Source organism: Bombina bombina, chromosome 7, assembly GCF_027579735.1.
Source record: "Bombina bombina isolate aBomBom1 chromosome 7, aBomBom1.pri, whole genome shotgun sequence".
Classification (NCBI taxonomy): Eukaryota; Metazoa; Chordata; class Amphibia; order Anura; family Bombinatoridae; genus Bombina; species Bombina bombina.
In genome coordinates, this window is record NC_069505.1 from 419251462 (window position 1) to 419266700 (window position 15239).

A 15239-nucleotide genomic window follows, 5' to 3' on the forward strand; every position below is an offset into this window, starting at 1 on the left:
AGATGTAGACACACAATTTTTTTGCCCCTTGAGCCAGTGCTGCAATTTCAACAAATAGTTTTCCCGGCTGCTTTTGCTTGTTTGTACTTTGCTTCTCCCCTGCCCAATTTCGCTATGAATGTTGTGGGCATGCCGTGGGGCTTGCAAAGTTGCGCTGCTAGCCTAAACCTGCCTGCCTATCTGTGCTCACTGCTCAGTGACATGTGGAGCAGTGGAGTCACTCACTGCTGTGCTGTCTCTCTAAACGGGAACTGGCAAATCATGAGGGGATGCCTGGCACCTGACCGCATGACTGTTTGACACTGTCTTTAAAGTGAAGGAGCCACGTATGATGCCCACCAGACCATTACGGTTACGGTACACTAAGTGCACACTGAACAGGTAGGAGGGCGGGCGGGGGTCTGGGGGTGGGCAGAGAGCAGAGGTGCTTGGCCATAAGAAGCGGTAGGCACGCGGCCCGGGGCTGTGCACTGACAGACTTGGAACAGAGTCAGAGAGCAGAATTTTCATAGTTTGCACCTAAAACTTTTCTTTAGTGATTTATTTTTAGAGTGCTCTGTTTATCTTTCATTTGATGCTCTGCTGAGTCAGGGAGCAGCTCTAGGCATGAGCTTTATAATTAATGCAGTGCAGTTTACATATTTTGTATGTGTGTGTCTGAGTTTGTGTGTGTGTGTGTGTCTCAGTGTTTTTGTGTGTGTGTTTTTGTGTGTGTGTTTTTGTGTGTGTCGAGTGTGTTTCCGAGTGTTTGTGTGTGCATCTGAGTATGTTTTAAGTGTGTCTGAGTGTTTGTATGTGTGTTTGCCTGTGTTTTTGTGTGTGTCTGCTTTCTGGGGGGGGGTGACACCATAACTTACCGCACCGGGTGACACCAACCCTAGTGACGCCACTGGTCAGGTGCTGACGACGGCTCAGAGCCGTCGCTAGCACTCACCCACCTTGAGGGCAATCTGGGGGCTCCCACTGACTCCCACCCCGGTGATCTGGCCTGTATAGTGACAGGCATTGCCGGGGCTTAACGTTTTGGCCAGTGACGTCACGCACAATAACCTGATGACGTCACTGCGCAACTTTATTTAAAAATTACAATGGACAGTATAGGGAAATGGGGGCATGCTGCTTAGAAGCCTGTATCTCAGGCATCTAAGTAGCTACAGACCCCCAAGACGCACCGTTGGAAAGGTAATCGCCTAACCTTTCCTTATACCAATGGTATAAGTCTTGGAGATCTGGAGAGAAAAAAAAAAGTAAAAAAAACTTATATTTAAAAAAAATAAAAACCCTCAAATACAGCTTAGCACCAAGGTGGGAAATAGCTTAGCACTTAAAGGGTTAATAAATATCCGGTAACTGAACAAACAGAAAAACAGAGTATGGTGCCTGATACATCTGTTTCTGCGTTTCTTTACTTGTCCGCTGCTCCTTTACTGGTCCGCTGCCTCTGAGCGCCGGACAGCAATCAACCCGATCAGATACGATCAGGTTGATTGATACCCCCTGCTATCGGCCGATTGGCCACGAAACTGCAGGGGGCGGCATTGCACAAGCAGTTCACGTATGCTGTCTGCATTTAGCGATGTCTGTTGGACATAATCTGCTGAGTGGATCATGTCGGACACACATGATAAATCGGCCCCTGGGTGTTAAAACTGATGACATGTTGTGAAAATGTATAAACTATGATTTTTGGTGAAACCATTTCACATTTGGATGTTTTTTTAATCATTAGTTTATACAATGTCAGGCCAATTTGGATAGGTGTAGGAGTATGTTGTAAAAATAGGTTGTCACCACTCTGCAAAACCAGAATTTGGTGTAGTTTTAAAATGATAAAATATATTTATAGCTATATATTTTATCTCAAAATGATGCAGTGACAAAATTAATAAATAAAGAAAAATCTTATTTCTGAGAATTTAACCCTTTAAGGACCATAGCACTTTTCCATTTTCTGACCGTTTGGGACCAAGGCTATTTTTACATTTCTGTTGTGTTTGTGTTTAGCTGTAATTTTCCACTTACTCATTTACTGTACCCACACATATTATATACAGTTTTTCTCGCTATTAAATGGACTTTCTAAAGATACCATTATTTTCATCATATCTTATAATTTGCTATAATTTTTTTTATAAAATATGATGAAAAAATGGGAAAAAACCCACACTTTTTCTAACTTTGACCCCCAAAATCTGTTACACTTCTACAACCACCATAAAACACCCATGCTAAATAGTTTCTACATTTTGTCCTGAGTTTAGAAATACCCAATGTTTACATGTTCTTTGCTTTTTTGCAAGTTATAGGGCAATAAGTACAAGTAGCACTTTGCTATTTCAAAACAATTCCAAAATTAGAGATAGTTACATTGGAACACTGATATCTGTCAGGAATCCCTGAATAACCCTTTCACATGTAAATATTTTTTAAAAAGAACACAACCTAAGGTATTAAACTTGGGATATTTTGACTCTTTTCATGCAACTTTTTTACCACCAATATATGCCAAAGTTTGAAAGAAAAAAATAAAATGGTGATTTTTTGACAAAATAGCAATTTAAGAATACATTTACTGAGAATGTTAAGGAATACTGCCAAATAACACCCCAATATGTGTTTAGCAACATCTTCTGAGTACCGTGATACCACCCATGTATAGGTGTGTCGGGTTCTCTGGGGGCTAAAAGGCTTTATTTTTAGGGGGCGCATTCCAGTTTTTCAACTCAGAATTTTCACATCTGTTATCATGCACCCATGTCCTATTTGGATCATTTCTGAAGCCGGCCAATGTAATTTACCCCCATCAAACTACATATTTTTGAAAAGTAGACACCCTAGGGTATTTCAAATGCTGGTATTTTAACACTTTTCATGCACTAATTCAACCACCAATCTTTGTCAAACTTTTGTGTAGTCATTATTTTGTGTTATTTTTCACACGTTGTAATTTAGGCATGGATTCTTAGTTCCTGTTATGTGTCACTGCAAAAAAAACACCTCAATATGTGTTCAACAACATCTCCTGAGTACAGTGATACCACCCATGAATAGGTTTGTTGGGTTCTCAGGGGGCTAAAAGGCCTTATTTTAGGGGGCGCATTCCAGTTTTCCAACTTGGAATTTTCACATCTGAACATTTCTGAAGCCAACCAATGTAATTTATCCCCATCAAACCATATATTTTTGAAAAGTAGACACCCTAGGGTATTTCAAATGCTGGTATTTTAACACTTTCCATGCACTAATTCAACCACCGATCTTTGTCAAACTTTTAGGTAGTCATTTTTTTGGTGTTATTTTTCACACAAATTGTACTTTAGGCATGGATTCTCATTCCTGTTATGTGTTACTGCCAAAGAACATCCCAATATTTGTTCAGCAAGATCTCCTGAATACAGTGATACCACCTATGCATAGGTTTGTTGGGTTAGTTGGGGTTTGCAATGCCAAACTTCTGACATGTGTTTGGGATTTTTTTAAATTTAACATATCTTCTTTTGGGGGGCTTTTTTACATACCCCAATTTATTTGCTCGCCATGAATGTGCATATATTTCAGAAGTTGAGACCCCAAGGTATTGTATATGGGGTGTTTTGATGCCTTTGATGCAACTGTTCTAGCCAAAAAAATTGGAGAAAGTGTGTGGTGGTATTTTTTTGATTTTTACACACACTTTGCTTTTTGGCTATGATTTAGGAGAGCCTGTTGTAAGTTATTGCAAAAAAACACTTCAGGTTGTTTTCTGCAAGTCCTCCTGAGTACACCTATGCCCCCCCATGCATATGTTTGCCAGGATTTTGGGAAGGTTCTGTTACAATTTTATGACTTGTAAATTTAGTTAAAAGTAAAAGTATTTCTTCTGATAGGCCTATCTTTAGTTTGGTGCCTATCATATACCCCATTTGTATTTATTGCAATGAAAGTGTATATTTTTTTAAATGTTGACACCCCAAGGTATTGTACATGGTGTGCTTTGATACCTTTGATGCAACTGTTTTAGCCAAAAACAAAATGGAGAAAGTGTATGTAATTTTTCAATTTTAATTTTTACACACACATTGCTTTTTTGACTATGATTTAGGAGAGACTGTTGTAAGTTATTGCAAAAAAATACTTCAAGTTGTTTTCTGCAAGGCACCCTGAGTACACCTATGCCCCCCATGCATAGGTTTGCCAAGATTTCGGGAAGGTTATGTTACAATTTTATGACTTTTAATTTTAGTTATTAAAACTGAGAGTATTTCTTCTGATAGGCCTATCTTTAGTTTGGGGCCTATCGCATACCCCAGTTTTATTTATTGAGATGAAAGTGTATATTTTTTAAATGTAGACACCCCAAGGTATTGTATATGATGTGCTTTGATGCCTTTGATGCAACCGTTTTAGCCAAAAAAATTGGAGAAAGTATATGGTGGTAATTTTTTAATTTTCATTTTTACACACACATTGCTTTTTGACTATGATTTAGGAGAGACTGTTGTAAGTTATTGCAAAAAACACTCCATGTTGTATTTCTTCTGATAGGCCTATCTTTAGTTTGGTGCCTATCATATACCCCATTTTTATTTATTGCAATGAAAGTGTATATTTTTGAAATGTTGACACCCCAAGGTATTGTATATGGTGTGCTTTGATGCCTTTGATGCAACCGTTTTAGCCAAAAAAAATTGGAGAAAGTATATGGTGGTAATTTTTCAATTTTCATTTTACACACACATTGCTTTTTGACTATGATTTAGGAGAGACTGTTGTAAGTTATTGCAAAAAAATACTCCAGGTTGTTTTCTGCAAGGCATCCTGAGTACACCTATGCCCCCCATGCAAAGGTTTGACAGGGGTTTTGGTAAAAAAAACAAAAAAAAACAGCCCCAATTTTAGAACTTATAAAAAAAAATGGAGTAGTGAAATGTAAAAATCTGGCACAGTAAAAGTAAAAAAACAACCAAAAAAAAATCTAACAGTAAACATAACCAAAAAAAGAATAACAGCAAATGTATTTATTTTTTAAAAATGAACCATTGTATGGTACCGCTTGAAGCAGTGATATATGGTGTCCCTTCTCTGCCCCCTCTTGGTACAGACTATGTTTTTTTGGGGGGGTTTCTGCTTTGCAGCAGTAGGGGGGATTTTAAAAACAAAATGGGTAGCCCCAACTCTGCTCTCTCCCATCACCGCCAGGTGCATCATGGTACAAAATCCCAGAAATGATCTGGAGCTGAAACTGTAAACAAGTCAGTTTCAGTCCGGGGTTTGCTTTTTTGAACAACAAAAAATAATTGTGGGTTGCAATCTTCATTAGGTAAATTGCAACCTTTTTGTACCAGGCCCTTGTCTTCCACATAATATGGTAGGGCTGCAGCAGCTGATCTGCGAGATCAACCCCACCCATATGCCGGTTGTAAGACTTGATGCACACTGGCTTCCTTATGATCTCAGCTCTGCCAAGTACAAAGACCGCCACCGTCCTCTCTGTGTGGATGGTGGTAAGAAGGTATACACCCTTCTTGTCTCTGTACTTAAGTGCCAACAGCTCCTCTTGGCGCAGAGCTGAGGTCTCCCCCCTTCGTAGCCTGGTGCGTGCAAGTTGTCCTGGGAAACCTGTGTGGTTCTTTTTAATTGTACCGCAAGCTACTGTATCAAAGCAATACAGTAGTTTGAACAAAAGGACACTTGTATAAAAATTGTCTAAGTACATGTGATACCCTTTGTTCATTAGGGGTAATATCAAGTCCCAGACAATCTTGCCAGTGGTTCCCATATGTTCTGGGCAACCTGGAGGGTCAAGGTGACTATCGTTTCCCTCATACACCCGGAAGGCCTGAGTATACCCAGTCTCGCTCTCACAGAGCTTATACACCTTTACCCCATACCTGGAGCGCTTGGAAGGAATATACTGCTTGAATCCCAACCTTCCCTTATACTTCACCAGGGATTCATCAACGCATATATTCCTTCCAGGTGTATAAGCCTCTGCAAACCTGGCAGAAAAGTGGGTAATCAGGGGGCGGATTTTATACAGCCTGTCAAACTGGGGATGCTCCCTAGGGGGGCACAGGCTGTTGTTGCTGAAGTGCATGAAATGTAGAATCATTTCATACCTCTTCCTCGACATACTCTGGGAGAAAATGGGGGTAGAGCAGATGGGGCTACTGCTCCAGTAGGAGCGAATGGAGGGTTTCTTTATGATGCCCATCAGCATAGTCAACGCCCAGAATTTTTTAAATTATGGCACATTGATTGGGGCCCATTGTTGCTTTGCCAAATATGTTTCAGGCTTTGCAGCACAGAACTGATGGGCATATAAATTAGTTTGGGCGACAATTTTCCCTAATACATCATCGCCCAGAAACACCTCCAAAAACTGTTGGGGTCTAAAACCTGCAACATCTATATTGATGCCAGGATTTGCTGTGAAGGGTGGGATATCTGGCCTCTGGAGATGAGGCGTTACCCACTCTTCAGCGGCAATGGCAGCAACACGCCTCCTTTGGGTCTCTCAATTTTTAACAAATAAATTAAATAAATCTCTCTCCTAAACACAGGTCTCTCTCTCCAACAAAAACGCAAGTGAGGAGAGGGAGGGAGATCCACACTGAACAGAGTCAATATTTACAAATATTGACATGATCAGACAAATGGGATATTTTATTATAATTTTTTTTTTGTGTGGAAGGCTCAGATTGGGTGACCCTAGCTTGCCCCTATGAAGAGGCAGGCTAGGGACACCCTCAGAGGCCCCATGATGCACTGGGCATCGCCATCTTGGAAGCCTCATGGGGTGGGGGAGGGGGGCTATATGGGGCTTTTATTTTATATATTAAAAAACTTTTTTTTTTATTATTATTTTAATACTTAGTGCCTCGACCCACCAAGGCACTTAGCACACAAGCAGAGCATCGGAAGCCTGTCCGATCGCTTCCGATGCTCTGCTAGACTGCCGGGCTCCACGTGGAGTGAAACCGGAAGTGATCACTCGTGGGGGAGTGATCAATCCGGTCCCGGCAGTCGGGAACAGTATTGCAGGATGCCTCGACATCGAGGCATCGCTGCAATACTGTTAGAGCGGCTGGAAGTGATCTCGCCGGGGTACGTCCTTGGACATGAATTGTATTTTTTTGCAGGACGTACCCCATACGTCGGCGGTCATTAAGGGGTTAAATAACAGAGGTATAGAATATTAATGTTTATGTTTTGGGAATATAAATCAGACCTCCCTACCTTTCCTGAGCATGTGCGCAAAACACAGGAATTGCCCCACCATACTGAATGACATTAAGAAGCAACATTACTAAACAGATAAAAATGCTTAATAATCAATAAATTAAAGGGACATGATACCCAAAAAAATTAGTTCATGATTTAGGTAGAACAGACAATTTTAGACAACTTTCCAGTTTACTTCTATTATCAAATTTCCTTCATTCTCTTGGTATCATTTGTTGAAGGAGCTGCAATGTACTATTGGTTGCTTACTGAACACATGGGTGAGGCAATGACAATCGGTATATATATGCAGCCACCAATCAGCAGCTAGAACCTAGGTTCTGTGCTGCTCCTGAGCTCGCCTAGATAAATATTTCAGCAAAGGATAACAAGAGAAGGAAGCAAATTAAATAATAGAAGTAAATTGGAAAGTTGTTTAAAATTGTCTGATCTGTCTAAACCATGAATGTCTAATTATGCCTTTACTGTCCCTTTAAGGTTAAAAATAATAATAATAATAATAATAATAATAATAATAATAATAATAAGCACTTTCATTGCAATAAAAATGAGTGAAATTAATAACCCAACAAACACACAGTCGCTATATAGATAATTAGATCTGTGCAGCAGCAAAAAATATCCTTTCGGCAAATCTTTCATAACGAATATTCGTATGCTGCACTATTCGGTATTGGTTTTGTTTAAAACAAAACAGATTCTGAATACTCAGGGAACATTTACATACGTTTTTGTTAGGTGAATCTAAATGTTCCTTTGCTACAGATGATAAAGATCCCCTGTAGCCTTATACTTAACCTCTAGTATGCTGGAGAGCCGTGCTAATAGGAGGCTTAGTATGCGGATCCCAGAGACCTTATCCTTTAACGCAGCCTCTGGGATCCAGTGCGCTAGAGGTAAGTATTTAACCATTTAAAGCTGGCCTAGATTACAAGTGGAGCGCTATATTTATAGATCGCGGTGTTCTTTACTCTCAAATCCATATTACAAGTGGTGCACTGTTAAAATTACCGCAATTTTGTTTGCGCAAAATCACAGTAATTTACGCTCCCCATATTTTCTATGGGTAGCTTTGAGTGGTAATAAGCTCTTCAAAGTAAATGCAATCGTGCGAACGTAATCGTATTTACCGTTAAAACTTTTTACGCAACCTGAAATTTTCTTTCAACTGAATTTAAATAAATGGGGGTTGTTAAAATAGACAATTCTAATAAATAAACAAAGGTGTTCACCTGTATGTTGTAAAATAGTTCTAATTAAAGGGACAGTAAACGGTAAAAATGTTACAGATAACCGTGCAGCATGTGCACAACCAAATACTGCAATGAAACCATCACCTTGTTAAAATAAAGATTTATTTATACAGATACTTCTGAAAGCTATTTGTTCTCATCCTCAAAACCTTCTTTCCTGGTGTTGCTTTTTGTTTTTAAATGCATCGCAGGTTTGTCCTTCAATCACAGACCACTTGATCGCATAGTTCACATGCTGTACAATTATCAGTAAACTTTTTTTAAGATTTACTGTTACTTTTATGGCACACTAAGTCAACAGTAGCGCAGGGGCGTAACTACCGCGCTCTCAGCTGAGTTGGGGCCATTTACCTTATAAGGAGGAGCCCTCAGAAAACAAGGCTAACCACTGTTATAAAGTTAGTACTTTGGTTTTCAAACCTGCCCTCAGACCTCCCGAACCGGCCACATTTTGAGGATATCTGAACTGGAGCACAGGTGAAATAATCAGCTAATTAGTAAATATGGTTATTTTACCTGCTCTCATCCAAGGTAATCCTGAAAACCTGGCCTGTTGGGGAAGCCTGAGGATAGGTCTGAAAAACAGTGAGTTAGTATAAAGTATTCTGTTTTCAGTAATCAGCTAAAGGCAATTAGTGAAAGATATGTAGCAGGGTTCGCCTTGAGAAGTCAACGGGGTGCTTTTCATGTTCTGAGATGTAGAAATTGCTCAATTTTCAAAACTAAATTACATGAAAAATGTTTCATTATTCATAACTAAACAATGTATATAAAAATCTCAAGATGCTTACTGTCCCTTTAAGGTCAATGGGAGCCACTGAATGTCAATACATGTTAATAATATGTAAAATGTTACTGCTGCCTCTATCAGGTGCACCAGGACAGGATGCCCTTTACAACAAGTGTTATACAATGTGTATGTAACATACACTTCTACAGGATGCCCTTTACAACAAGTGTTATACAATGTGTATGTAACATACACTTCTACAGGATGCCCTTTACAACAAGTATTCTACAATGTGTATGTAACATACACTTCTATTCCATAAAATCATGCCAATATACAGGAATGATGTTCACTTTAATATTTTTATACAAGAGGTGCATATAAATGTGAGTATAAAATATATCAAACACTGAAATACATTAAAGTAATAAATATATATAATTAGGTCACAGGTGAAGGTGACACAAACAGAAAAGGTCTTTATACCTTCGGGTTAGAGTCGCTAAGCAACTCTAAGACGCTAATTGTCACGCTGCTGAACATTACATAAAAATGGGGTTAGTTCTACACTTTAGAGGAAAATGTCCCGTGCTTTGAAAGGATATGAGAACATTTGTAATTGTGCAGCAAAAAAAAGGTTTAATTTTATCATTTGCAATAAAAAACCTTGTGTTTTTGTTTAAACCCCACAAAGGCATTAAATACACAGCTAAAGTCCGGCTTGAGAGCTTCAACAGTAAACCAATCAGGATCAGCATACTCAGCTCTCACTCTTCAGCCATGTGCTATTGAGGAACTACAATGTGTTACAGCTCCTGACCAGGACAATCGCCAGATATTTAAGCCATTTGTGGGGACAAAAATAGTTATCTTAAAGGACCACTAAATGCAGAAGAATTGCATAATAACCAAGTGCATAATAAAAAGACAATGCTATAACAGCTACTCCGAACGTCAAATAAGCAGTAGATTTTTTTTTTCTGGCAAGTTTATTTTTTCTTCTATTTTCCGACCCCTTGTATCATGTGACAGACATCAGCCAATCACAGACTAGTATACGTATACCCTGTGAGCTTGTGCACCTGCTCAGTAGAATCTTTGTTCCCCAGAAAGTGTGAATATAAAAACACTGTGCAAAATTTGATAATGGAAGTTAATTGGAAAATGTCTTAAAACTGCTGCTCTATCTGAATCATAAAAGTTTATTTTGACTTGAGTGTCCCTCACTAATTCTAAAATTACATGAAAGTTATTTTTCTTTCATTATGCAGATACAGTAAATTTACTTTGTTCTCTTTGTATCCTTTGTTTAAAGGCAGGTAGATAGGCTCAGCAGCAGTATATAGCCGCAGTTTTGCTACAATACGTTTAACAATGATACACATTTGCAAGAGCACTAGATGGCAGCAGTATTTGCTGTCATATAGTGCTCCAGACACGTGCACACTACCTACTTAGGTATGCTCTGAACACCATGATAATGAAGCTAATTTGATAAAAGAATATTTTCTATCTGAATCATAAAAGAAAAAAATGTGAGTTTTGTGCCCCTTTAAATAAGAGCTTTTGTATTGTTGTAATAAGTTGTCCCTGGCTGTGTCACAGCAGAGGTACAAATCACATAAATGTCAGGTAGCTGTACTTGTTTGCCTGTTGCTTTAATCATGTAATATTTACAGTTTGCGCTATGTTTCTGCTGTGACCTCCAGGACTATAATGTTGACCCATCTGTGGCTGACACGTGGTGGATGGGTTAGGCACGCGTCAATGTGCAGTCAGCGGAATTCAGCTGTACGGACCACTCAGTCCCTTGATCAGTCACAGGCCCTGACTGAGGTACCAGGCATAGAGTGCCAGAATTGATGGAAAAATAATAGCGTCAGCTTATTGATCTGCCCTGTGCTGCTATAGCCCCAAGACAGAGGGGGCAGCAAGAGAGGAAGAGACAGAAGTGACAGAGAGGTAGGGAAAATAAAGCAAAACAGACAGAAGAGAGAGCAATGAGATGAAGTAATGCAGAGACCAGGGGGACAGAGAGCAATGAGATGGTGTAATGCAGAGACCAGGGGGACAGAGAGCAATGAGATGGTGTAATGCAGAGACCAGGGGGACAGAGAGCAATGAGATGGTGTAATGCAGAGACCAGGGGGACAGAGAGCAATGAGATGGTGTAATGCAGAGACCAGGGGGACAGAGAGCAATGAGATGGTGTAATGCAGAGACCAGGGGGACAGAGAGCAATGAGATGGTGTAATGCAGAGACCAGGGGGACAGAGAGCAATGAGATGGTGTAATGCAGAGACCAGGGGGACAGAGAGCAATGAGATGGTGTAATGCAGAGACCAGGGGGACAGAGAGCAATGAGATGGTGTAATGCAGAGACCAGGGGGACAGAGAGCAATGAGATGGTGTAATGCAGAGACCAGGGGGACAGAGAGCAATTAGATGGTGTAATGCAGAGACCAGGAATACAGAGAGCAATGAGATGGTGTAATGTAGAGACCAGGGGGACAGAGAGCAATGAGATGGTGTAATACAGAGACCAGTGGGACAGAGAGCAATGAGATGGTGTAATACAGAGACCAGTGGGACAGAGAGCAATGAGATGGTGTAATGCAGAGACCAGGGGGACAGAGAGCAATGAGATGGTGTAATGCAGAGACCAGGGGGACAGAGAGCAATGAGATGGTGTAATGCAGAGACCAGGGGGACAGAGAGCAATTAGATGGTGTAATGCAGAGACCAGGAATACAGAGAGCAATGAGATGGTGTAATGCAGAGACCAGGGGGACAGAGAGCAATAAGATGGTGTAATGCAGAGACCAGGAATACAGAGAGCAATGAGATGGTGTAATGCGGAGACCAGGCGGATAAAGAGCAATGAGATGGTGTAATGCAGAGACCAGGGGGACAGAGAGCAATGAGATGGTGTAATGCAGAGACCAGGGGGACAAAGAGCAATGAGATGGTGTAATGCAGAGACCAGGGGGGCAGAGAGCAATGAGATGGTGTAATGCAGAGACCAGGGGGAAAGAGAGCAATGAGATGGTGTAATGCAGAGACCAGGGGGACAGAGAGCAATGAGATGGTGTAATGTAGAGACCAGTGGGACAGAGAGCAATGAGATGGTGTAATGCAGAGACCAGGGGGACAGAGAGCAATGAGATGGTGTAATGCAGAGACCAGGGGGACAGAGAGCAATGAGATGGTGTAATGCAGAGACCAGGGGGACAGAGAGCAATGAGATGGTGTAATGCAGAGACCAGGGGGACAGAGAGCAATGAGACTGTGTAATGCAGAGACCTTGAATACAGAGAGCAATGAGATGGTGTAATGTGGAGACCAGGGGGACAGAGAGCAATGAGATGGTGTAATGCAGAGACCAGGGGAACAGAGCGCAATGAGATGGTGTAATGCAGAGACCAGGGGGACAGAGAGCAATTAGATGGTGTAATGCAGAGGCCAGGGGGATAGAGAGCAATGAGATGGTGTAATGCAGAGACCAGGGGGACAGAAAGCAATGAGATGGTGTAATGCAGAGACCAGGGAGACAGAGAGCAATGAGATGGTGTAATGCAGAGACCAGGGAGACAGAGAGCAATGAGATGATGTAATGCAGAGACCAGGGGGACAGAGAGCAATGAGATGGTGTAATGCAGAGACCAGGGGGACAGAGAGCAATGAGATGGTGTAATGCAGAGACCAGGGGGACAGAGATCAATGAGATGGTGTAATGCAGAGACCAGGGAGACAGAGAGCAATGAGATGGTGTAATGCAGAGACCAGAGGGACAGAGAGCAATGAGATGGTGTAATGCAGAGACCAGGGGGACAGAGAGCAATTAGATGGTGTAATGCAGAGACCAGGGAGACAGAGAGCAATGAGATTATGTAATGCAGAGACCAGCGGGACAGAGAGCAATGAGATGGTGTAATGCAGAGGCCAGGGGGACAGAGAGCAATGAGATGGTGTAATGCAGAGACCAGGGGGAAAGAGAGCAATGAGATGGTGTAATGCAGAGACCAGGGGGACAGAGAGCAATGAGATGGTGTAATGCAGAGACCAGGTGGACAGAGAGCAATGAGATGGTCATCATGGTGTAATGCAGAGACCAGGGGGACAGAGAGCAATGAGATGGTGTAATGCAGAGACCAGGGGGACAGAGAGCAATGAGACTGTGTAATGCAGAGACCTTGAATACAGAGAGCAATGAGATGGTGTAATGTGGAGACCAGGGGGACAGAGAGCAATGAGATGGTGTAATGCAGAGACCAGGGGAACAGAGAGCAATGAGATGGTGTAATGCAGAGACCAGGGGGACAGAGAGCAATTAGATGGTGTAATGCAGAGGCCAGGGGGATAGAGAGCAATGAGATGGTGTAATGCAGAGACCAGGGGGACAGAAAGCAATGAGATGGTGTAATGCAGAGACCAGGGAGACAGAGAGCAATGAGATGATGTAATGCAGAGACCAGGGGGACAGAGAGCAATGAGATGGTGTAATGCAGAGACCAGGGGGACAGAGAGCAATGAGATGGTGTAATGCAGAGACCAGGGGGACAGAGATCAATGAGATGGTGTAATGCAGAGACCAGGGGGACAGAGAGCAATGAGATGGTGTAATGCAGAGACCAGGGGGACAGAGAGCAATGAGATGGTGTAATGCAGAGACCAGGGGGACAGAGAGCAATGAGATGGTGTAATGCAGAGACCAGGGGGACAGAGAGCAATGAGATGGTGTAATGCAGAGACCAGGAATACAGAGAGCAATGAGATGGTGTAATGCAGAGACCAGGAATACAGAGAGCAGGAGACAGTGGGAGATGAGGCAATAGAATGAGGACAAAGCAGTGACAGAGAATGGGATATTCATAAGTAGAATACACAAAGCAGAGTGTGACTAAGGAGACCTAAAGTGAGCAGCTTGGTCTTTGACCCTAGGAATTAACAAAGACTGGAGGGTGTCACTGGTGTCTGTGTGGGGTCGTCACATTATTTTATTTACTGTACTCCTTAACTTAGTTAAAGGGATATAAAACCCAAACATGTTCTTTTGTGATTCAGACAGAACAAACCATTTTGACAAAGTTTCCAATTTACTTCTATTATCAAATGTGCTTCGTTCCCATGGTATTCTGTGTTGATGAGATACCTAGGTTGTATCTGTAGCACTATATGGCAGGAGATAGTGCTGTCCTCTAGTTTTCTTACAAATGGTTAACATTCTTGCAAAACTGCTGCCATATAGTGCTCCAGACACGTGCACTCTTCTGAACTTACCACCCTGCAGTTCAACAAAAGATACCAAGAGAACAAAGAAAATCTGATAATAGAAGTCAATTAGAAAGTTGTTTAAAATCCCATGCTCTGTTTGAATCATGAAATAAAATTTTGGGTTTCAGGTCCCTTTAAAAGAACATGAAAATAAAATCAATAGAGCAAGAGCATGCAATTAAAAAACACAAAAATGTCCACTCTAATTCTAACTGTTCCTCTTTCTCTTGTAGACGTAGCTGCTTTACATGAGAGCTTTCTGAGATAGGCTCCAGACGAGTGTGCCCTAAATGCATAACATTGTTACAAACATTGTTGTAAACACAGAATGGAAGGAGAGAGGAAGAGAAGGAAGTAAGGTAGGGGGGAGGAGATGGAGGGAGGAAAATAAGGAAGAAGGGGAAGAAATAAATGGAGGAAAAAGAAAAGGAAGGGAAAACAAATATAATCATAATGGTGAAAAGATAGAACTAGGATATGCAGAGGGACAATAACATGGAGAGTACAAGAGGTTGAATGATAAAGAGAGGGAGTGGAGGGGAATGTGTAAAATATTAATTGAGCGAGGTAGGTGATGGTTACACTATGGAAAAAGAGATATAAAACCCATGGACAGCAAACGTGTGTGAGGGTGATGTACACATGCCATTGTCATGGGTTTAATGGGTCAAGTACATATATAACAGTTATGAGTTTGGGGTGTCAAATAAATATACCACAGTCATGGGAATTGGAGGGTCAAGTAAGTGTATCACAGT